Raw genomic sequence first — 25080 nt, 5'->3', positions numbered from 1 at the left:
GGGGCGCTGATCTCAGCTTGGGCAGGAGCGTCCTTGCTGTCGTGTGCCCTCCTGGCCTCTGCCTGTCCGGGGGGAGGTCGGATTCTTGGCTATGTCCCCGGCGCCCTGTGCTCCTGGGCCTGTGCTGTTGGATTCGTGCTCCTGGCCGGACAGCCCCCTCTCCTCTGAGCCACTGCCTGATCCCTTCCGAGCTCCTCCAGGAGCCGCCACGCAGCCCCCTCCGCGCAGAACCCCTTCCTCTGCCGCAGCCGCCTCCAAGATGCTCCCGGGGCCGTGCAGCCCCCTCTCTGCGGAGCCGCTGCCCGAGCCCCTCCGAGCTGCTCCGGGGTCCAGCCGTGCATGCTGCAGCCCTTAGGGAGCTCGGTGCACTCTCCTGGGCGCTCAGGTGTCTGTTAGTGTCCCCGGGAGCCTGAGGGCATCCCCTCTCCTCCTGGGGTCCTGCTCTAACTCCCTGGGAGCGCCATTCAGCCAGGGAAGATTGGTGAAGCTCCTGCTCCTGGGGACGCTCGCCCAGGCCTTAGCCCAGCTCCTCACGGGGCCCCTCCCCCTTGGATGCCTTTTGTTTCTTTATTTCTTTTTTCTCCCATCTTCCTACCTTGGTAGAAGCCTGAACTCTTCTCACTGTAGCATTCCAGCTGTTCTCTCTTTAAATCTCAGGCCAAATTCGTAGATTTTCAGGATGATTTTAAGGTTATCTAGGTAATTTGGTGGGGACAGGTGACTTGGGGACCCTACTCTTCCGCCATCTTGCCCCTCCCACCAAGACTCCTAACTCTGGGAAACGAACTAGGGGTAGTGCAAGGGGAGGAGGGCAGGGGTGGGGGTGAATGGGTGATGGGCACTGAGGGGGGCACTTGACGGGATAAGCACTGGGTGTTATTCTGTATGTTGGCAATTTGAACACCAATAAAAAATAAATTTATTATTAAAAAATAAAAAAAGTTTTAAAAAGGAAACATAAAAAATATTTGCTGATAATGTGAAATTCCTACAAACATGCAACCTTCTAAAACTGAATTGGGAAGAAATAGAAAATTCAAACAGACCAATTACTAGTAACAAAATTGAATCAGTAATTAGAAAACTTCTAAGAACCAAAAGTCCAGGGCTAGAAGGATGCACTAGAAGGATTCAGGCCTACCAAACATTTAAAGAAGAGTTAATACCTGTTCTCTTTAATCCAAGAAAGTTAAGAGGAAGGAAAGCTTTCAAATACATTTTATGAGGCTAGAATTACTCTGATACCAAAGCCAAACAAGAACACCAGAAAAAGAAAATTATAATATTCCTGAGTAAATATGTATACAAAAATCCTCAACAAAATATTAACAAACTGCATTCAGTAATTGAACATTAAACATAAGGATTATACACTCTGATCAAGTTGGATGCAAAGAGGGTGCAACAACTACAAATAAATGAATCTGATACATCACATTAACATGAGAAAAAATAAAAATTATATAATCATCTTGATATGTGCAGTTAAAGTATGTAACAAAATTCATCATATGTTTATGATAAAAATTCTCAATATACTTACTGCCTTTTAGGAAACATATCTCTGCATTATGAAGGCCATATATGAAAAACCCACAGGTAGCATCATACTCAATGATGAAAAACAGAACATTTCCTTCAAGATAAGAACCAGAATAATAAGGATGTCCACTCTTTCCACTTTTATTCAACAGAGTAATGGAAGTCCTAGCAATGGAAATCAAACAAGGAAAAGAAATAAAAAGTATCCAAATTTGCAAGAAGTAGATTATTCACTATTTTCAGATAACATGATTATACATGCAGAAAACCCTAAAATATCTGTAAAAACACTACCAGAAGTAATAAATGAATCAATAAGTTTGTCAGATACAAAATTAATATACAGATACCTGTTGCATTCCTATACACTAATCACAAATTAGCAGAAAGAGAAATTAAGAAAGCAATTGTATTTACAATAGCAACTAAAAGAATAAAATACCTAGGAATAAACTTAATTACAGAGGTGAAAGACCTATACTCAGAAAACTACAAAACATTGGCAAAAGAAAAAAATGAAGACAACATAAACGAATACAACCAAATTCCATGCTTATGAATTGGAAAAATTAATATTGTCAAAATGTTCATACTACTCAAAGCAATCTACAGATTCAATGTAATCCCTATCAAAATACAAATACTATTTATCATAGAACTAGAGCAAATATCCCTAAAATTTGTATGGAACCATGAAAGACCTGAATAGCCAATGCAATCTTGACAAAGAACAAAGCTGAGGGTATCATAATTCCAGACATCAAGATATACTATAAAGCTATAATAATTAAAGCCATATTAAACTGACATTAACATAGAAACATAGATTGATGGAACAGAATACAGAACCCCCAAATAAGCCCAATATGATCAACTCATTTATGAATAAAAGGCAGTAATATAAAGGGGAAAAGACAGTTTCTTCCATAAATGGTGCTGGGGAAACCGGTCACCTACATGCAAAAGAATGAAGGTGGACCACTTTCTTACACAATACACAAAAGTAAACTAAAAATGGATTGAAATCCTAAATATGAGACAGAAAACCATACAACTCCAAGAAGGAAATAGGCCATAATCGCATTTACATGCCCTTAGCAACATTTTTCTATGTATGTCTCTTCAGGCATCAAAAACAAAAGTACATGTCAACTCTTGGGACTACACCAAAATAAGAATCTTTGGTAAGGTGAAGGAAATTATCAACAAAACAAAAAGGTAACCTACTTAATGGGAAAAGATATTTTCAAACAACATACCTAATAAGGGGTTAATATCCAAAATATATAAAGAACTTATACAACTCAATACCAAAAAAACCCAAATTATCTTATTTAAAAAATGGGCAGAGGACCTTAACAGACATTTTTCCAAAGATATACAAAGAGCCAACAGACATATGAAAAGATGTTCAACATCACTAATTATAGGGGAATATAAATCAAAACCAAAATGAGCTATCACCTTATATGTGTCAGAATGGCTACCATCAAAAAGACAAGAGTTAACAAGTGTTGGAGAGGATGTGGAAAAAAAGGAACTCTCCCGCACTATTGGTGGGAATGTAAATTGATGCAGACCCTAAAAAACAGTATGAAGATTCCTCAATAAATTTAAAAAAGAAAAAAGAAGCATAAGAAGTGATCCAGTAATTCCACAACTGGTTATGTACTGAAAGAAAAATTTTAAAAAATTTCTAAAAATTTTTTTATTGGAGTTCAATTTGCCAACTTACAGTAAACACCCAGTGCTCATCCCACCAAGTGCCCCATTCAGTGCCCATCACCAAGTAAACTCAACCCGTACAAACTTCCCTTTCCACTACCCCTAGTTCATTTCTTAGAGTTAGGTGTATCTTCTTTTGTCACCCTCACTGGTATTTTCACTCATTTTCTCTCCTTTCCCTTTATTCCATTTCACTAAATTTTATATTCCCCAAATGAATGAGACCATATACTGTTTGTCCTTCTCCGATTGACTTATTTTACTCAGCATAATACCCTCCATGTCCATCCACGTTGAAGCAAATGGTAGGTATTTCTTGTTTCTAATGGCTGTCATTTCTAATGGCTGTCGTTTCTAATATTCCATTGTATACATATACCACATCTTCTTTATCCATCCATCTTTCGATGGATGCCGAGGCTCCTTCCACAGTTTGGCTATTGTGGACATTGTTGCTATAAACATCAGGGTGCAGGTGTCCCCACATTTCACTGCATCTGTATCTTTGGAGTAAATCCCCAGCAGTGCAGTTGTGGGTGGTAGGGCACTTCTTTTTTTTTAATAATATATTTATTTTTATTGGTGTTCAATTTGCCAACATATAAAATAACACCCAGTGCTCATCCCGTCAAGTGCCCCCGCCAGTGCCCACCACCCAGTCACCCCTCGCCCTCCTCCCCTTCCACCACCCCTAGTTCGTTTCCCAGAGTTAGGAGTCTTCCATGTTCTGTCTCCCTTTCTGATATTTCCTACCCATTTCTTCTCCCTTCCCCTCTATTCCCTTTCACTATTATCTATATTCCCCAAATGAATGAGAACATACACTGTTTGTCCTTCTCTGATTGACTTATTTCACTCAGCCTAATACCCTCCAGTTCCATCACGTTGAAGCAAATGGTGGGTATTTGTCATTTCTAATGGCTGGGTAATATTCCATTGTATAATACATAAACCACATCTTCTTTATCCATTCATCTTTCGATGGACACCGAGGCTCCTTCCACAGTTTGGCTATTGTGGCCATTGCTGCTAGAAACATCGGGGTGCAGGTGTCCCGGTGTTTCATTGCATCTGTATCTTTGGGGTAAATCCCCAGCAGTGCAATTGCTGGGTTGGAGGGCAGGTCTATTTTTAACTCTTTGAGGAACCTCCACACAGTTTTCCAGAGTGGCTGCACCATTTCCCATTCCCACCAACAGTGTAAGAGGGTTCCCTTTTCTCCACATCCTCTCCCAACATTTGTGTTTTCCTGCTTTGTTAATTTTCCCCATTCTCATTGGTGTGAGGTGGTATCTCATTGTGGTTTTGAGGGAACCTTCTAGAGGTAGAAATGTTCTATTTCTCAATCTGATGACAGGAATTTTCACCTTATAAATTTACTTTATAAGTAGATTTTTACTTTACTAGATTATTCACTTGTGTTTTTGGTACTTTTCTCTATACATAAATATTTCCTGTTTTTTTTAATATTTCCTGTTTTAATAAAAGATTAAAAGTAAAATTTCCATAGCAATTAAAAAGGACAAATACTTGAGTTCAGCAAAATTAAGAGAATATCTACAGTAGAAATAGAATACTTCTAGGAATTTGATATCTAAAAGTTAAAATCACAAATGCAATATGTGATAACAGAAATTTAAAAAAACACAAGGAGACATGATCACAATATAGGGTTACAGCCACCAGAGTCTTGGAAAATTTATGAAAACCAAATATAAAGCCTTAAAAATAGAATGGAAACCTGAAGTATAATTTTCACAAGAAACATTCTACTCTGTAACAAAAAGTAATATAAATGGGTTAGTATACCCAATAGAGCAGTGGAAAAGAGTCAAGTCAGTGTTAGCAAAATGACAGATTTCATATGTCATCAAAGTTGTCCTGCAAAAGCTTCTGTGTTTAATGGATAAACAAAATATTAAATTCATCCTAATGCATGAAGGACAGTGTTATAATAGTCAAATCAGAGTATGAAAGATAAATACCATATGATTTTACTCATATGTGGAATCTAAAGATAATGAATAAACAAGTAAAAAGAAGAACCAGAGCAAACTGATGGTTACCAGATGGGAGTAGGGTAGGAGGATGAGCAAAATGGGTGAAGGTGAGTGGGAGTTCCAAGATTCCAGTTATGGAATAAATAGGTCATGTAAATAAAAGGTACAGCATAAAGAACATAGTCAACGATATTGTAATAGCATTGTATGGTGACAGATGGTAACTAAATCTGTGGTAAGTAGGGCATATTGTATAAACTTGTCAAATTACTATGGTATACATCGAGAACCAATGTAATATTGTGTGAAAACTTTACACAAAACAATAAAAAATAGGGGATCCCTGGGTGGCTCAGCAGTTTAGCATCTGCCTTCGGCCCAGGGCATGGTCTTGGGGTCCCGGGATCGAGTCCCACATCAGGCTCCCTGCATGGAGCTTGCTTCTCCCTCTGCCTGTGTCTCTGCCTCTCTCTCTCTCTCTCTCTGTCTCTCATGAATAAATAAATAAAATATTTTTAAAAAACAATTAAAAAATAAATTATCCTGTAAAACACACACACACACACAAACACACACTCCTTTGTCTCATATGACTACAGCAGTATTCATTTTCCACATCAGTAAATATTCTTGATATGTCTTACAAACCCCAAAGTACTAGAAAGCCAGCTCCCACTAGAAAGTGCTGTACTTTTAAATTATTGTAAATGCAATTAATTTTGTATCCATTTGAAATATATGTTCTACAAATAAAAACAAGAGAATATGGCTGTGGAGTAGGAGAACCCTAAGCCCACCCTGACCCATAAAGGCAACTAGACAACTGTCAAATCATCCAAAATACCCTAGAAATTGACCAGAATATAGACTGTGGGACCCAGGAAATCTAACAAAAATCCCCTACCCCTGGACAAGCAGAGCAGGACTAACTCCATTTTGTGCTACACCTGCCATCTCATGTAAAACCCCCCACATGACCTGCCTATTGTTTAAGGCATTCCCTCACCCTAGTTTAGCTATTAAGCACACCCTTATCAGAAACTAGTACACATAGGAATGCGGGACCTCTGACCTTTAACCGCCAAGGAATGAAAACCCCTCTTTTGCCTGCCAAACCTGCGCGCCAGTTCTAACCAGAATAATAGGCTAGTTCAAACGGTCACTATAAGGTGAATCGTAATTCAATTGGCCACCTGCGTGTGGACCAACATGATTGTGCAACTTTCTGCGTATGTTACAATCTCATTGGCCACTGGCCCCTATAACACTGCTGTGCTTCTTAGTCTCAGGGTCCAAGTCCCTGCTCTGTTGTATGGAGTATACTTGGACCCAAGCTCGAGCTTGTAAATAAACCCTCATGTACTTGCATCGGTGTCGGCTCCTTGGTGGTTTCTCGGATTCCCAATCTTGGGCACAAGACAGAACAAACTCCACAATTAATGGGACAGAAGAGGCTGCAACCAGTGAAGCTTAAAGCCTGGAGTTTTAAAGGTTAGTGGACTTGGCTGGGATAAAGCACAGCGGGCACTGCATTGATCCCGGAGAGTAGGTAGGCAAACAACAGGGGGGCAGACAGCATGGAAACAGCAATCTGAAAAGTGCCTGGGGCACAGAGTAGAGAGATTATCTGCCCTTCTCAGAGTGCATTCCTGAGAGTCAGCATTCATAGAGACACTGTTCTGGCAACAAAGGGGCTGCCCAGAGCCATTTCCTTCCCCAACCCCTCAACATAAACAGAGGAATCTACAAGGAATCAGTGAAGCATCTACACTGACATACACCTTGTATACACCAAGATCTAGCTCCCCCCACACACACACTGTAGTGAGACTGCCCTAATCAGTCAGACTTGCCTCAATCCCAGAGAGACAGGCCTCTCCCACAGAAGCCCAACACAAAGCTTTGCCCACAACATGTCTCTGGACTATAAGAACTACAGAGCCTCATTTCTGGTGAAGGTGGTTTTAGGACTCATTTCAAAGGCAGACATGAGCACACCTAGTTAAAGTTCACCCCATTCAGGCCAGGAACCAAACACTGCCCACAGCAGGCAAGGAGAGCCCTTACAGACAGTTGGCCTGAAGGACAGAGTAGCCAATACATAACAGCGGAGTGCACACATGACACACCAGAAACACTCCCTGGAGTACCAGGCCCTAGGCACTAAATCATCTCTTTTTCATAAGGCCATTACTTTCAGGAGCAGGATATGTAACTGACTTTTCTTTTAAAAAAAGGTTTAAATTTTTATTTAAATTCTAGTTAGTCAACATATAGTGTAATACTAGTTTCAGGAATAAAATTTAGTGATTCATCACTTGCATATAACAGTCAGTGCTCATCATAACAAGTGCCCTCCTTAATAGCCATTGCCCATTTAGCCCAGCCCCCCCAACCACCTCCCATTGAGCAACCCTGTTGTTCCTTATAGTCAAGAGTCTGTATTATGATTTGCCTCACTTTTTCTTTTTTCTTTCTCCTATGTTCATCTGTTTTGTTTCCAAAATTTCACATGTAAGTGAAATCATATGGTATTTGTCCTCTGACTGACTTATTTCACATAGCAAAACACACTCTAGCTTCATCCATGTCATTGCAAATAGCAAGATTTCATTCTTTTTTTATGGCTGAGTAATATTCCATTGCATATATGCCACATCCCTTTTTTTCCTTTTATCCTTTTAAGGTTTTATTTAAATTCATGTTAGTTACCATATAGTGAAATATTAGTCTCATGGGCATTCACTTGCATATAACATCCAGTCCTCATTACAAGTGCCGTCCTAGGACGCCTGGGTGGCTCAGTGGTTTAGTGCCTGCCTTTGGCCCAGGTCATGATCCTGGAGTCCTGGGATCGAGTCCCACATTGGGCTCCCTGTGTGGAGCCTGCGTGGAGCCTGCTTCTCCCTCTGCCTATGTCTCTGCCTCTGTGTGTGTGTGTGTGTGTGTGTGTCTCTCATGAATAAATAAAATCTTTAAAAAAGAAAACAAGTGCCTTCCTTAATGTCCATCATCCATTTACCCCATCCCCACCCCTATATTCCATCTAGCAACCCTGAGTTTGTTCCCAGTTGCTAACAATCTCTTATGAATTGCCTCTCTCTGTATTTTTATCTTATTTTCTTTTTCCTTACTTTTCCTATGTTCATCTGTTTTGTTTCATAAATTCTACGAGTGAAGTCATATGCTATTTGTCTTTCACCAAATGACTTATTTCACTTAGCATAATACACTTTAGTTCCATCTATATCATTGCAAATGGCAAGATTTCAGTTTTTGATGGCTGAGTAGTATTTCATTTTCATTCATATATTTTATATCTATATTTATATCTATATTTATATATATTTATCTACACTGGCTACCTATACGATTTATGTATTTATATATTTTATAAATATATATTTATATATTTATATATATATGCATTCATTAGTTGATGGGAAGTTGGGCTTTTTCAATAATTTGACTTTTGTCTCTAATGCTACTATAAACACTGGGATGCATATGCCCCTTCAAATCAGTATTATTGTATCCTTTGGGTAAATACCTAGTAGTACAAATGCTGGGTTATAGTGTAGCTCTATTTTTAGCATTCTGATGAAACTCCTTACTGTTTTCCACAGTGACTGCAACAATTTGCACTCACATCGATGGTGGAAGAGGGTTCCCTTTCTCCGAATCCTCTCCAACATCTGTTGTTTCCTGTGTTATTAATTTTAGCCATTCTGACAGGTATGATATTATTTTTGTGTATGGTGTAAGAAAGTGCTCCAGTTTCACTCTTTTGTATGTTGCTGTCCAGTTTTCCCAACACCATTTGTTGAAGAGACTATCTTTTTGAAAGTGGTACTTTTTCCTGCTTTATTGAAGATTAGTTGACCATAAGGTTGAGGCTCCATTTCTGGGTTTTCTATTCTGTTCCATTGATCTATGTGTCTGTTTTTGTCTCAGTTCCATACGGTCTTGATGACTCCAGCTTTCAAATATAGCTTGAAATCAGGAATTGTGATGCCTCAAGCTTTGTTTTTTTTTTTTCAAGATTGCTTTGGCTCTTCAGCATCTTTTGTGCTTCCATACAAAGTTTAGGATTATTTGTTATAGCTTTGTGAAAAATGATGGTTTTAGTTTTGCATTAAATGTGTAGATTGCTTTGCATAGTATAGACATTTCACAATATTTGTTCTTCAAATCCTTGAGCATAAGATGTTTTTCCATATTTTTTGGTGTCATCTTCAGTTTCATTCATAAGTATTCTATGGTTTTCAGTATACAGACATTTTACCTCTTTGGTTAGGTTTATTCCTAGGTATTTCATAATTTTTCATGCAGAGGTAAATGGGATTGATTCCCGATTTCTCTTTCTACTGCTTAATTATTCATATATAAAAATGCAACAACTTTCTGAATGTTTTTTTTTTTTATCCTGTGAATTTACTGACTTTTTTTTTTATCAGTTCTAGCAATTTTTTGGTGGAATCTTTCAGGTTTTCTATATAGAGTATCACGTCCTCCATGAATAGTGAAAGTTTGACTCCTTCCTTGCTGATTTGGATGCCTTTTATTTTTGTTGTTGTTGTCAGATTGCTGAGACTAGGACTTGCAGTACTATGTTACATAACGATAGTAAGAGTGGATATCCCTGTCTTGTTCCTGACTGCTGACGAAAAGCTCTCAGTTTTTCCCGATTGAGGATGATATATTTGCTGTGGATCTTTTGCATATGCCTTTTATGATGTTGATGTAGGCTCTCTCTACCCCTACTTTGTTGAGGGTTTTGTTTTTTTAATCAAGAATGGATGCTGTACTTTTTCAAATGTTTTCTCTGAATCTATTGACAGGATCATATGGTTCTTATTCTTTCTTTTATTAATTAGGTATATCACATTGATTGATTTGTGAATATTGAACCACCATTTCAAGCCAGGAATAAATCTCATTTTTCCTTTTTTAAAAAGATTTTATTTATTTATTCATGAGAGACACACAGAGAGAGGCAGATACCTAGGCAGAGGGAGAAGCAGGCTCTCTGTGTGGAGCCTGATGCAGGATTCAATCCCAGGATACCAGGATCACAACCTGAGCCAAAGGCAGATGCTCAACCATTGAACTACCCAGGTGCCCCTAAATCTGACTTTTCATGGTGAATGATAGTTTTAATGTATTGTTGGATTTGGATTGCTAGTAGTTTGTTGAGAATTTTTGCATCTGTGTTCATCAAGGTTATTGGCCTGTACTTGTCCTTTTTAGTTGAGTTTTACTCTGGTTTGGGGTTCATTGTAACACCTTGTGGAATGAGTTTGTTTTCCTTCCATTTCTATTTTTTCAAAGAGTTAGAGTAGAATAGGTATTAACTCTTTTTAAATGTTTGGTAGACATCTCCTGGGAAGCTATCTAGCTCTGGATTTTTGTTTTTTGGGAGATTCTTGATTACTGATGCAATTTCTCTGCTGGATATGAATCTATTCAAATTTTCTATTTTTTCCTGTTTCACTTTTGGTGGTTTATATGTTTCTAGGAATTCATTCATTTCTTCCAGATTGTATGATTTTTTGGCATATAATTTTTCATAACATTCTCTTATAATTGACTGTATTTCTGTGGTGTTGTTTGTGATCTTTCCTCTCTCATTCATGATTTTATTTATTTAGGTCTTCTCTCTCTCCCTCTTTTTTTTTTTTGGTACACCTAGCTAAGAGCTTATCAATTTTAATACTTCTTTCAAAGAACCAGTTCTTAGTTTCATTGATCTAGTCTACTGGGGTTTTGTGTGTGTGTGTGTGTGTGTGTGTGTGTGTATCATTTATATCTGCTCTGATCTTCATTATTCCCCTTCTGCTGGCTTTAGGCTTCATTTGTTGCTCTTTCTCTAGCTCCTTTAGGTATGTATTTAGGTTGGGTATTTGATATTTTTCTTGCTTCTTGAGGCAGGCTTATATTGCCATATACTTCCTTCTTTTTTTAATTTTTATTATATATATATATATATATATCATACTTCCTTCTTAAGGCAACTTTTGATGCATCCCATTTTGGACAGTTCTGTTTTCAATTTCATTTGTATCCATGTATTTCTTAATTTCTTCTTTAATTTCCTGGTTAACTCATTCATTCCTTAGTAGGATTGTCTTTACCCTCAATGTATTTGTGGTCTTTCCATTTTTTTTTTCTTGAGATTGACTTCAAGTTTCATAATATTTTGGTCTGTGAAGCCATCTGACTCTGGACTTCTTTGGTGGTTTTTTTATTACTAATTTAGTTTCTTTCCTGGTTATCTGACAGTTCAAGTTTTCTATGTCTTCTTGTTTCAGTTTTGTTAATTTATATGTTCCTAGGAATTTATCCATTTCTTCCAGATTGTCCAATTTGTTAGCATATCACTTTTCATAATATTTCCTCATAATTCTTTTTTATTTCTGTGATGTTGGCTGTCATTTCTTGGCTATCATTTGTGATTTAATTTATTTGTGTCCTTTCTCATTTCTTTTGATAAATCTACCTAGAGGTTTATCAATTTAACCAATTTTTTTCAAGGAACCAGCTCATTCTTTCATTGATCTCTGTTTTCATTTGTTGGTTTGGTTTTAGTCTCTACATTATTTATTTCTGCTCAAATATTTATTATTTCCTTCCTTCTGGCTTTAGGCTTCATTTGTTGCTCTTTTTCTAGCTCATTTAGGTGTAAGGTTAGTTTGTTTATTTCAGATTTTTCCTCCTTAAAGGATGACTCAAGTGGACATAATTCCCTCTTAGCACTGCTTTTGCTACATCCAAAAGGATTTGGAATGTTCTTTTTTGTTTTCATTTGTTTCCATGTATTATTTTTTTTTCTTTGATTTCCGGGTTGACACATTCATTGTTTAATAGAATGTCATTTAACTTCTAGGTATTTGTAGTCTTTCCAAATTTTGTCTTGTGGTTGACTTCACATTTCATAGCAATGTGGTCAGAAAAAAATGCATAATATCATCTAAATCTTTTTGTATTTGTTGAGGTGGATGGAGCTAGAAAGTATTATGCTAAGTGAAATAAGTCAGACAGAGAAAGACAAATACCATATATTTTCACACAGATGTGGAATTTAAGAAACAAAACAAAAGAGCATAGGGAAAAAAGCAAACCAAGAAACAGACTCTTAACTATACCGAACAAACTGATGCTTACTAGAGGGGATGGATTAAATAGGTGATGGAGATTAAGGAGTGTACCTGCTGTGATAAGCACCAGGTGTTGTATGGAGTTTTGAACCTGAAACTAATAACACTGCTGTATGTTAACTAACCTGAATTTAAATAAAAAGAAAATAGAAAACTGGAGTAGCAATACTTCTTTCAGACAAACTAGACTTTAAAACAAAGACTGTAGGGATCCCTGGGTGGCGCAGCGGTTTAGCGCCTGCCTTTGGCCCAGGGCGCGATCCTGGAGACCCGGGATCGAATCCCACGTCGGGCTCCTGGTGCATGAGCCTGCTTCTCCCTCTGCCTATGTCTCTGCCCCCCTCTCTCTCTCTGTGACTATCACAAATAAATAAAAATTTAAAAAAAAATAAAAAATAAAACAAAGACTGTAACAAGAGATGAAAAGAGCATTATATTATAATAAAGGGTCTATCCAACAAAAAGATCTAACAATTGTAAATACTTATTCCCCCCACATAGTAACACCCAAACATATAAAAACAATTAAACATAAAGGAACTAATTAATAATAATACAATAATATTAGGAGAATTTTCCACCCACTTGCATCAATGGACAGATAATCTAAACAATAAATGACCAAGGAAAGAATGGCTTTGAATGATACGTTGGGCCAGATATATTAAACAGATATATTCAGAACATTCCATCCTAAAATAGCAGAATACATGTTATTTTCAAGCGTACATGTAACATTCTCCAGAATAGATCATATGTTAAGTTACAAAACAGGCTAAATACAAAAGACTAAAGTCATACTGTGAATCTTTTCTTACCATGTCACCATGAAACTAGAAGTCAGCCACAAGGCAAAATCTGGAAAGACCACAAATATGTGGAGGTTAAATAACATGCTACTAAACAATGAATGGGTCAACCAAGAAATAAAAAAATAAAATAAAAAATACATGGACACAAATGAAAATGAAAGAAAAATGGTCCAAAAACCTTTGATGTAGCAAAAGCGGTCATAAGAGGGAAGTAAATAGCAATACAGCCCTACCTCAAGATACAAGAAAAATCTCAAAGAAATCACCTAACCTTACAGCAAAAGCAGCTAGAAAATAACAAGAAGTGAAGCCTAAATCTAGCAGAAGGAAGGAAATAATGAAGATTAGAGCAGAAATAAATGATATAGAGACTAAAGAAAACCCCAATAGAACATATTAATGAAAGCAAGAGTTGGTTCTTTGAAAAAAAAAATAAAACTGATAAACCTTTTTGGAGTGCCTTGGTGGCTAAGTTAGTTAAATGTATTCCTTCAGCTCAGGTCATGCTGGGTTTCTGGGGTGGAGCCCCATGTCAGGCTCCCTGCTCAGAAAGGAGTCTCTCTCCCTCTCTCTCTGCCCCTCTCCCCATTCATGCTCGCCATTCTCTCTCTCTCTCAAGAAATAAATAAAAATATTTTAAAAAATAATAACAATAAAAATAAATTGATAAACCTCTAGCCAGACTGATCAAAAAGAAAAGACAGAACCCAAATAAATTAAATGATAAATGAGGGCAGAAAAATAACAACTAACACCACAGAAATACAAAGAATTATGAGAGAATATAATGAAAAACTTTATGCCAACAAATTGGACAATCTAGAAGAAATGGATAAATTCCGAGAAACATATAAAGTACTAAAACTGAAAGAGGAAGAATAGAAAACTTGAACAGACCAATAACCAGCAAAGAAATTGAATCAATAATCAGAAAAAATTCCAAACAAAGAAAAATCCATGGCCAGGTTGTTTCACAGGTGAATTCTTCCAAACATTTAAAGAAGTGTTAATATGTTTTGTTCTCAAACTATTCCAGCTTTGCACAGTGGCAGTATAATAGTCAATGAAGTTTAGCCATGGCTCAATTATTGCTAATTGAAAACTATTCCAAAAATAGAAAATGAATGAAAACTCCCAAATTCATTCTGTGAGACCAGCATTACCCTAATACCAAAGCCAGATAATGACTCTGCTAATAAAGTAATACAGGCTGACATTCCTGATGAACATGAGTGGAACAATCCCAATAAAATACTAGGAGACAGAATCCAATGATATCTTCAACTCATAATGATCAAGTGGGACTTATACTTCAGTTGCAAGGGTGGTTCAATATACATAAATTAGTCAAAATGATACACCACATTATTAAAAGAAAAGAGCCTCAGGAAGGGGGAAATTGGGAGGGCTGGAAAAAGTATTCAAAGAAATAATGGCTGGAAATTCTCCAAATTCAGTTGTCTGGTTCAACGTCACTTCTCAACAGGCCAGGCTTCATCTTCACACCCAGGTGTCAGTTGGTGGTGTCTTTATCCCTAGGACTCAGAAACTCTCTGAATTTCTTAGTAGCCTGCTTCAAAGCTCAGTCATGCTTATTGGTGGACAGTCTCTCTATTCAAATGTTCTGTGTCTTTAGCTTGGGTTTCCCCTCCTTCTTGATGTTAGCATTAAGACCTCTAAAGTCTCCACTCACCTTTCTTAAAGTCATATGTCGAGCTATTGGCATCCTGCATCCTCAGCCCATAATCCTTTGGTAGCTGCTTTTTGCCTACATGTCCCACATCCAGTTGTAGTTTCTATTTCTGAAGATTTGTCTTCTGGATTGGGAGCTAACAAGATTTCTACATCACTCAAGAGTCCAGGTCATCCCCTTTGGTTTTCTAAATAATCACCATCTCCACCAGCATCAACCTGAGTCCTGGCAGGATTGTTGGTTCAGTGCCCACAGGAAGTAAACTGAAATTGGAACTGAAACACTCCAACATCCATTTCTTCAATGTGGAGCTGATGGAAGCCATCCTCAATTACTGTATGCTCTATACTATATACCCCTCTTTCAATGCAAAGCTTGAGGACAAGCTTTCCTTCTGCCAAGGGACACCTACCTCAGCAGTTTGGAGCTCCAAGTTCATGAGAACTTCTTGCTCTTGGGACCCAATCTCAATTAGTCTGAACACTGAGGAAGGAGCAGTCATGGTTCAAGGAGTGGATGACACTAGAGCTGGGACTGCCCCTGCTCCTGCCCTTATGGTGGTCCAGAGGCTGTGGCCACTTTGCCTTCATTCCCATAAGGGCCTCCTCCATATGAACACTAGTCACTGCAGGGTCTGGCACCTGAAGACATGCCTGACCATAAGACACCTTCCCCACTTTCCTCCTCCTCCTCCCCCCCATGATACTTCATGTTATCTTTGCAGCTGTCAGCCTTACTCTGGGAAGCTCAACCCTGGCTCCCTCCCTGCCTGCTGCTAGAATAAACTTCAGTGAAGTGGGAAAGCATGAGCAGTATCCAGTCATCACAGAGATCAAAGCATCCTGTTCAACATTAAACATGAAGTTAGTTGTAAAAAACAACAAAATGCCAACAATATATGATCCTTTCAATAGAGGCAGAAAAAGCATTTGCAAAATATGACATCCATTCGTGATAGAAAACTTTCAACAGGGACACCTGAGTGGCTCAGTGGTTGAGCATCTGCCTTTGGCTCAGGGTGTGATCCCAGAGTCCCAGGATCGAGTCCCACATTAGGCTTCCTGTATGGAGCCTGCTTCTCTCTCTGCCTCTCTCTCTCTCTCATACATAATGAATAAATAAATAAATAAATAAATAAATAAATAAATAAATAAATTTTTAAATAAAAATTTAAAAAAAGAAAACCTGCAACAAAGCAGGTTTAGAAGGAACATACCTCAAAATAATAAAGGCCATATGCAAAAAAAACCCACAGCTAATATCATACTCAATGGGGAAAAATTGCTTTTTGTCAATGGTCAGGGATGTCCATTCTCACCACTGTATTTAATGTAGTATTGGATATCTTAGCCACAGCAGTCAAACAACAAAAAGAAACAAAAGGCATTCAAATTTGTAAGTAAGAAGTTAAACTTTCATTATTTGCAAGAAGACATGAGACTATATAGTAAACCCTAATGACTCCCACAAAAAATTGCTAGAACTGATGCAAGAATTCAGTAAAATCACAGGATACAAAATCAATGTACAGAAATCTTTTGCATTTCTATACACCAATAATGAAGCAACAGAAAGTACAATTAAGGATTCTATCCCCATTTATAATTGCAGTGAAAAAGATTAAGATACATAGGAATAAACCTATCTGAAGAGGTGAAATATCTGTACTCTGAAAATTAAAAACACTGATTAAATAAATTGAAGATGATACAAACATCATGGAAAAACATTTCATGCTCATGGATTGGAAGAACAAATACTGTTAAAATTTCTATACTACCCAAAGAAATCTACATATTTAATTCAGTCCCTATCAAAATATTACCAGCATTTTTCACAGAGCTATTACAAACAATCTTAAAATTTGTATGGAGCCACAGAAGACCCTGCATAGCCAAAACAACCTTGAAAAATAAAAGAATAGAAACGCCAGAAATGAACCCTCAACTCTATGGCCATTTAATCTTTGAGGAGCAGGAAAGAACGCCCAATGGGAAAAATGTATCTCCAAGAAATGATGTTATGAGGGCCATGGGGATGGGGAGGCAATGGTGCCAGCGGTGTCCAGGCTGCAGGCTGGGGCTGGGGCAGGGCTCCGGTGCTGTCAAAGCCGGTGTTCTGCCAGTACCTGAGCCTCTTGTGGCTCTATCCAGTGCTCACCAAAGCGGCCACCAGACTTTCATAAATAGTACAGCATGCTCCCGGTGTTGCCAGCTTCAGCAGCAATTAAGTGAGTGACATTTTGTCAGCACTTGGGAACTTCCTGGCCCAGATGATTGAGAAGAAGCACGGAAAATGAAAACTGCTTTCAAAAGCTAGATGACAGTGGGCCTCTCAGGTATGCCATTTATAGGGGAGAGACACAGCTGTTATTGTTGTCCAGATAAGGAGAATCTTCTGGCCAGCACTGCACATGAACTGCAAGTCTGGACCCCAGCGCAGTTTATCAATGTCAACTACATCCCTTTGCAGGCAAGAACCACTGTCCTTGGTCAACCTGTGGAAGAGGAACCTGAACTCTGGAAAAGAAGCACTGGTATCCAGGCTGGATCACTGCAAGCCAAGGCCACATGACACATCTTCCTCATCAGGCACTCCCAGTACCACGTGGATGCCTCCCTGGAAAAGGACCGTACACTGACACCCGTGGGTCCTGAACAGGCTAAACTAACTGGGATCCAACTTGCAAGCATGGGGTTGAAGTTTAATAAAAGTGTCCATTCATCCATGACTTGAGCGGTAGAAACCACTGACATCACCAGCAAGCACCTGCCAAGTGTCTGCAAGGTCAGCACAGACCTGCTGAGGGAAGGTGCCCCCATGTAGCCCAACCCGCCCATGTCCCACTGGAAGCTGGAGGCTGTGTATTATGAAGACAGAGCCTGGATCAAGGCCGCCTTCCAGAACTACATTCACTGGGCAGACACCAAGCAACAGAAGGACAGTTATGAGACTTTCATCTGCCATGCGAACGTCATCCGCCACAGCGTGCGTGCAATTGTAAATGGGATTGACTCCTTAATTTCTCTTTCTTCAGTCTCATTGTTAGTGTAGAGAAATGCCACTGACTTCTGGGCATTGATTTTGTATCCTGCCACACTGCCAAATTGATGTATGAGTTCTAGCCATCTTGGGGTGGAGTCTTTTGGGTTGTCTATATAGAGTATCATGTCATCGGCAAAGAGGGAGAGTTTGACTTCTTCTTTGCCAATTCGAATGCCTTTTTGTTGTCTGATTGCTGAGGCTAGAACTTCCAGTACTATGTTGGATAGCACTGGTGAGAGTGGACATCCCTGTCTTGTTCCTGATCTTACGGGGAAGGCTGCCAGTGCTTCCCCATTGAGAATGATATTTGCTGTGGGCTTTTCATAGATGGCTTTTAAGATGCTGAGGAATGTTCCCTCTATCCCTACACTCTGAAGAGTTTTGATCAGGAATGGACGCTGTATTTTGTCAAATGCTTTCTCTACATCTAATGAGAGGATCCTATGGTTCTTGGTTTTTCTCTTGGTGATATGATGAATCACATTGATTGTTTTACGAGTGTTGAACCAGCCTTGTGTCCCAGGAATAAATCCTACTTGGTCATGGTGAATAATTTTCTTAATGTACTCTTGGATACTATTCGCTAGTGTCTTGTGGAGAATTTTGCATCCATTTTCATCAGAGATGTTGGTCTATCATTCTCCTTTTTGGTGGGGTCTTTGTCTGGTTTTGGAATTAAGGTGATGCTGGCCTCATAGAACAAATTTGGAAGTACTCCATCACTTTCTATCTTTCCAAACAGCTTTAGTAGAATAGGTATGGTTTCTTCTTTAAACATTTGATAGAATTCCCCTGGGAAGCCATCTGGCCTGGACTATTGTATCTTGGGAGGTTTTTGATGACTGCTGCAATTTCCTCCCTGGTTATTGGCCTGTTCAGGTTTTCTATTTCTTCCTGTTCCTGTTTTGGTAGTTTGTGGCTTTCCAGAAATGCGTCCATTTCTTCTAGGACGCAGAACTCCTGCGTCTAAAGGTGCTGGACAAAAAACAGCAAATAGATTCTACACCCAGCAGAAGAAGAGAGTTAATAAAGGTTCGAGCAGAACTCAATGAAATCGAGACCAGAAGAACTGTGGAACAGATCAACCAAACCAGGAGTTGGTTCTTTGAAAGAATGAATAAGATAGATAAACCATAAGCTTCTTAGAAGACCTATGGAGTGTTGAAAATGCTAGATTGAAGTCACCAAGTATAAATGTATTATTATCTAAGTATGTATTAACTTTGATTATTAATTGATTGATATTTGGCAGCTCCCACATTCAGGGCATGTATATTGAGGATTGTTAAGTCCTCTTGTTGAATAGATCCTTTAAATATGAGATAGTGTCCCTCTTCATCTCTCACTACAGTATTCGGGGTAAATTTTAGTTTATCTGATATAAGGATGACTACCCCTGCTTTCTTTTGAGGACCATTTGAATGGTCAATGGTTCTCCAATCTTTTATTTTTAGGCTGTAGGTGTCCTTCTGTCTAAAATGAGTCTCTTGTAGACAGCAAATAGATGGGTCCTGCTTTTTTATCCAGTCTGACACCCTGCGCCTTTTGATGGGGTCATTAAGCCCATTCACGTTCAGAGTTACTATTGAAAGATAGTTTAGTGTCATCATGATGTCTATTCAGTCCCTGTTTTTGTGGATTGTTCCATTGGACTTCTTCTTAAAGGGGAATTCTCAGAGTCCCCCTTAAAATTTCTTGCAGAGCTGGTTTGGAGGTCACATATTCTTTCAGTTCCTGCCTGTCTTGGGAGCTCTTTATCTCTCCTTCCATTCTGAATGAGAGCCTTGGTGGATAAAGTATTCTTGGTTGCATTTTTCTCTCATTTAGGACCCTGAATATATCCTGCCAGCCCTTTCTGACCTGCCAGGTCTCTGTGGAGAGGTCTGCTGTTAATCTGATACTCCTCCCCATATAAGTTAGGGATTTCTTTTCTCTTGCTGCTTTAAGGATCTTCTCCTTATCTTTGGAATTTGCAAGCTTCACTATTAAATGTGGAGGTATTGAATGGTTTTTATTGATTTTAGCGGGGGTTCTATTTCCTGGATCTGAATGCCTGTTTCCCTTCCCAGATTAGGAAATTTTTCAGCTATGATTTGTTCAAATACATATTCTGATCTCTGTCCCTTTTGGCGCCCTCGGGAACCCCAATTAAACATAGATTTTTTTCCTCAGGCTGTCACTTATTTCCCTTAATCTATCCTCATGGTCTTTTGTCTCTTTTTTCCTCAGTTTTCCTCTTTGCCATCAACTTGTCTTCTATGTCACTCACTCATTCTTCCACCTTGTTAACCCTCATCGTTAGGACTTCTAGTTTGGATTGCATCTCATTCAATTGATTTTTAAGTTCTGCCTGATTAGATCTAAATTCTGCAGTCATGATTTCTCTTGAGTCCTTTATGCTTTTTTCTAACGCCACCAGTAGGTTTATTTTTTTATAATAAATTAATTTTTTTTGGTGTTCGAGTTGCCAACATACAGAAGCTTCATAATAGTGCTTCTGAATTGCCTTTCTGACATTGAATTGTAATCCAGATTTTGTAACTCTGTGGGAGAGAGGACTGTTTCTGATTCTTTCTTTTGAGGTGAGGTTTTCCTTCTAGTCATTTTGCTCAGTGCAGAGTGGCCAAAAACAAGTTGTATTGGGAAAATGAGAAAAAGAGAGGAGAGAAAGAAGGAAAGAAAAAAGGAAGAAAAAAAGAAAAAAGAGAAGAGAAAGAGACAGAAAAAGAAACAAAGGAAATAAAAAAAGGTGGGGGAATCAAACAGAAATTAAAAAGCAAAAAAAAAAAAAAAAAAAAAAAAAAAAAACCAACCAAACAAACACACGGGGGAGTATCTTCTGATTCTGTATACTGTAAGTCCCTTGACTTCCCCTGGAACTTGTCCGTCTAGCTGGTCTTCTGGAGGAAGGGCCTGTTGTGCTGATTTTCAGGTGTTAGCACTTGGGGGAGCTGCTCAGCCTTCTTCCTGGGGCAGGGCTCAGTGGGGGTTGTTTACCCTGTGAGGCCTCAGGAGGAACAACCACGGTGGCGGCGGCGGCCAGCTCTGGAGCCCTGGATTCAGCTCCCGCAGTAACTACAGAGCTCTCAGTCTGCAGGGGCCAGGATGCTCCGGGGGCGGGGCCGCTGATCTGCTCAGCTCGGGGCAGGAGCGTCCTTGTTGTCCTGGGCCCTCCTGGCCTCTGCCTGTCCCAGGGTGAGGCCGGATCCTGGGCTCTGTCCCTGCCGCCCTGTACTCCGCGGCCAGCACTGCTGGATTCACGCTCCCGGCGCACAGCCCCCTCTCTGCGGAGCCTAGGCCCGAGTCCCTCCGAGCTGCTCCTGGGTTCAGCCATGTGCACGCTGCAGTCCTTTAGGGAGCTTGGCGCACTCTCCCTGGTGCGCAGTTGCTCTGTTAGTGTCCCAGGGAGCCTGAGGGCATCCCCGCTCTTCCTGTGGTCCTTCTCTAACTCCCTGCGAGTGCCTACGTGCCCGGGAAGACTGGTGAAGCTCCTATTCTCAGGGATGGAGCTTTCCTTTCCTGGGGACACTCGCTGCGGCATAGCCCGGCTTCTCGCGGGGCTCCTCCCCCTTGGATGCCCTTTGTTTCTTTATTTCTCCCCCCGCCCCGTCTTCCTACCTTGATAGAAGCGCGAACTCTTCTCACGGTAGCATTCCAGCTGTTCTATCTTTAAATCTCAGGCAGAATTCGTAGATTTTCAGGATGATTTGAAGGTTATCTAGGTAATTTGGTGGGGACAGGTGATTTGGGGACCCTACTCTTCCGCCATCTTGCCCCTCCCTCCTCTATTCATTTCTTTTTCCCATTTCATGATAGGATTGTTTGTTTCTTTGCTGTGGAGTTTATTAGGTTCTTTATAGATCTTGGATACTAGCCCTTTATCTGATACGTCATTTGTAAATACCTTCTCCCATTCTGTAGGTTGCCTTTTAGTTTTGTTGGCTCTTTCCTTGGCTGTGCAGAAGCTTTTTATCTTGATGAAGTCCAATACTTCATTTTTGCTTTTGTTTCTCTTGCCTTCATGCTTGTATCTTGCAAGAAGGTGCTGTGGGAAAGTTCAAAAAGGGTTTTACCTGTGTTCTTCTCCAGGATTCCGATGGAATCTTGTATCACATTTAGATCTTTCATCCATTTTGAGTTTATCTTTGTGTATGGTGAAAGAGAGTGGTCTAGTTTCATTCTTCTGCATGTGGATGTCCAATTTTCCCAGCACCATTTATTATAGAGACTGTCTTTTTTCCAGTGGATAGTCTTTCCTGCTTTGTCGAATATTAGCTGATCATAAAGATGAGGGTGCACTTCTGGATTCTCTATTCTGTTCTATTGATATATGTATCTTTCTTAAAGATTTATTTATTTATTCATAATAGACACACACACACACACAGAGGCAAAGACACAGCCGGAGGGAGGAACAGGCTCCATGGCAGGAGCTTGATGTGGGACTCCTTCCCAGGACTCCAGGATTGCACCTTGGGCCAAAGGCAGGCGCGAAACAGCTGAGCCACCCAGGGATCCACTATGTGTCTGATTTTGTGCCAGTAACACACTGTCTTGATGACCACAGCTTTGTAGTACAACCTGAAATCTGGCATTGTGATGCCCCCAGCTACAGTTTTCTTTTTTATATTCCCCTGGCTTTTCGGGGTCTTTTCTGATTCCACATAAATCTTAAGATGATGTGTTCCAATACCCTGAAGTAAGTCCATGGGATTTTGATAGGTATTGCATTAAATGTGTAAATTGCCCTGAGTAGCATTGACATTTTCACAATATTAATTTTTCCAATCCATGAGCATCGAATATTTTTCTCTTTGTGCCTTCCTCAATGTCTTTCAGTAGTGTTTTGTAGTTTTTAGTGTACAGATCCTTTACCTCTTTGGTTAGGTTTATTCCTAGGTATCTTATGCTTTTGGGTACCATTATAAAAGGGATTGGCTCCTTAATTTATCTTTCTTCAGTCTCATTGTTAGTGTATAGAAATGCCACTGATTTCTAGGCATTGATTTTGTATCCTGCCACGAAGTCGAATTGCTGTATGAGTTCTAGCAAACGTGGGGGTGGAATCTCTGGGGTTTTCTACGTACTTCATGTCATCCACGAAGAGAAAGAGTTTGACTTCTTCTAGCCAATTTGAATGCCTTTTATTTCTTTTTGTTGCCTGATTGCTGAGGCTAGGACTTCTAGTACTATGTTGAATAGCAGTGGTGAGAGTGGACATCCCTGTCTTGTTCCTGATCTTAGGGGAAAGGCTCCCAGTGCTTCCCCACTGAGAATTATATTTGCTGTGGGCTTTTCTTAGATGGCTTTTAAGATGTTGAGGAATGTTCCCTCTATCCCTACACTCTGAAGAGTCTTGATCAGGAATGAATGCTGTCTTTTGTCAAATGCTTTCTCTGCATGTATTAAGAGGATCATATGGTTCTTTTTGTTTTCTCTTGCTGATATGATCTATCCCATTGATTGCCCTACAAGTGTTGAAGCAGCCTTGCATGCCAGAGATAAATCCCACTTGGTCATGGGGTATAATCTTCTTAATGTATTGTTGGATCCTATTGGCTAGTAACTTGTTTATAATTTTTGCATATGTTTTCATGAGGGATATTGGTCTATAATTCTCCATTTCGGTGGGGTCTTTCTCTGGTTTTGGAATTAAGGTGATGCTGGCCTCATAGAACGAGCTTGGAAGTACTCCATCTCTTTCTATCTTTCTGAACAGCTTTAGTAGAATAGGTTTTGTTTCTTCTTTAAACGTTTGATAGAATTCCTATGGGAAACCACCTGGCCCTGGACTTTTGTGCCTTGGTAGGTTTTTGATGAGTGCTTCAATTTCCTCCCTGGTAATTGACCTGTTCATGTTTTGTCTCTCTTCCTATTACAGTTTTGGTAGTTTGTGTTTCTCCAGAAATGCGTCCATTTCTTCTAGATTGCCTAATTTATCGGCGTATAGCTGCTCATAATATGTGTTTAAAATCGTTTCTATTTCCTTTGTATTGCTGATGATCTCTTCTTTCTCATTCAAGATTTATTAATTTGAGTCTTTTCTCTCTTCTTTTTAATAAGGCTGACTAATGCTTTATCTATCTTATTAATTCTTTCAAAGAACCAACTCCTGGTTTTGTTAATCTGTTCCACAGTTCTGGTCTCTCTTTCATTGAGTTCTGCTCAAATCTTCATTAACTCTCTTCTTCTGCTGGGTGTAGGTTTTATTTGCTGTTCCTTCTCCATCTCCTTTAGGTGTAGGGTTAGCCTGTGTGTTTGAGTTCTTTCCAGTTTTTGATGGATGCTTATATTGCGATGTATTTCCCCCTCAGGACTCTTTTGCTGTATCCCAAAGATTTTGAAGGTCGTATCTTCATTCTCATTAGTTTCCATGAATCTATTTAATTCTTCCCTATTTTCCTGGTTGACACTTTCATCTTTTATCAGGATAGTCCTTAACCTCCATGTGTTTTAAATCCTTCCAAACTTCTTCTTCTGGTTTAGTTCTAGCTTCACAGCATTATGGTCTGAAATATGTAGGGACTATCCCAATCTTTTGGTATCAGTTAAGACCGTATTTGTGACCCAGTATATGGTCTATTCTGGAGAAAGTTCCATGTGCATTGTGAAGAATGTGTATTTAGTTGAGTTTGGATGTAAAGTTCTGTAAATATCTGTGAAATACATCTGATGCAGCAGTGTATCATTGAAAGCTCTTCTTTCTTTGGAGATGTTGTGCTTAGAAGATCTATAGATTGTAGAAAGCACCATGTTCAACTCTCCCGGTTTAAGTGTATTATTATCTAAGTATGTCTTAAGTTTGGTTATTGATTGATTTATATACTTGGCAGCTCCCATATTTGGGGTATAAATATTCATGATTGTTAGGTCCTCTTTTTGGATAGATCCTTTAAGTATGATATAGTGTCCCTCTTCATTTCTTACTACAGTCTTTGGGATAAACTTTAATTCATCTGATATGAGAATGGCTACCCCTGCTTTCTTTTCAGGACCATTTGAATGGCAAATTGTTTTCCAACCTTTTATTGTCAGGCTGTCAATGTCCTTAGGTCTAAAATGAGTTTCTTGTAGATCGCAAATAGATGGGTCTTGTTCTTTTATCC

The 25080-nt window shown here is 39.2% G+C and overlaps 1 pseudogene; it reads left to right on the top strand.

Moving 5' to 3' along the window:
* Positions 1–17342: 17342 nt before the first annotated feature.
* On the top strand, positions 17343–18922 carry LOC100683154 (annotated as a pseudogene).
* The last annotated feature ends 6158 nt before the right edge of the window (positions 18923–25080 follow it).

This window comes from Canis lupus, chromosome X (genome assembly GCF_011100685.1).
Source record: "Canis lupus familiaris isolate Mischka breed German Shepherd chromosome X, alternate assembly UU_Cfam_GSD_1.0, whole genome shotgun sequence".
In the NCBI taxonomy this organism is placed as follows: Eukaryota; Metazoa; Chordata; class Mammalia; order Carnivora; family Canidae; genus Canis; species Canis lupus.
This window is presented reverse-complemented; position numbering and strand designations above follow the sequence as displayed.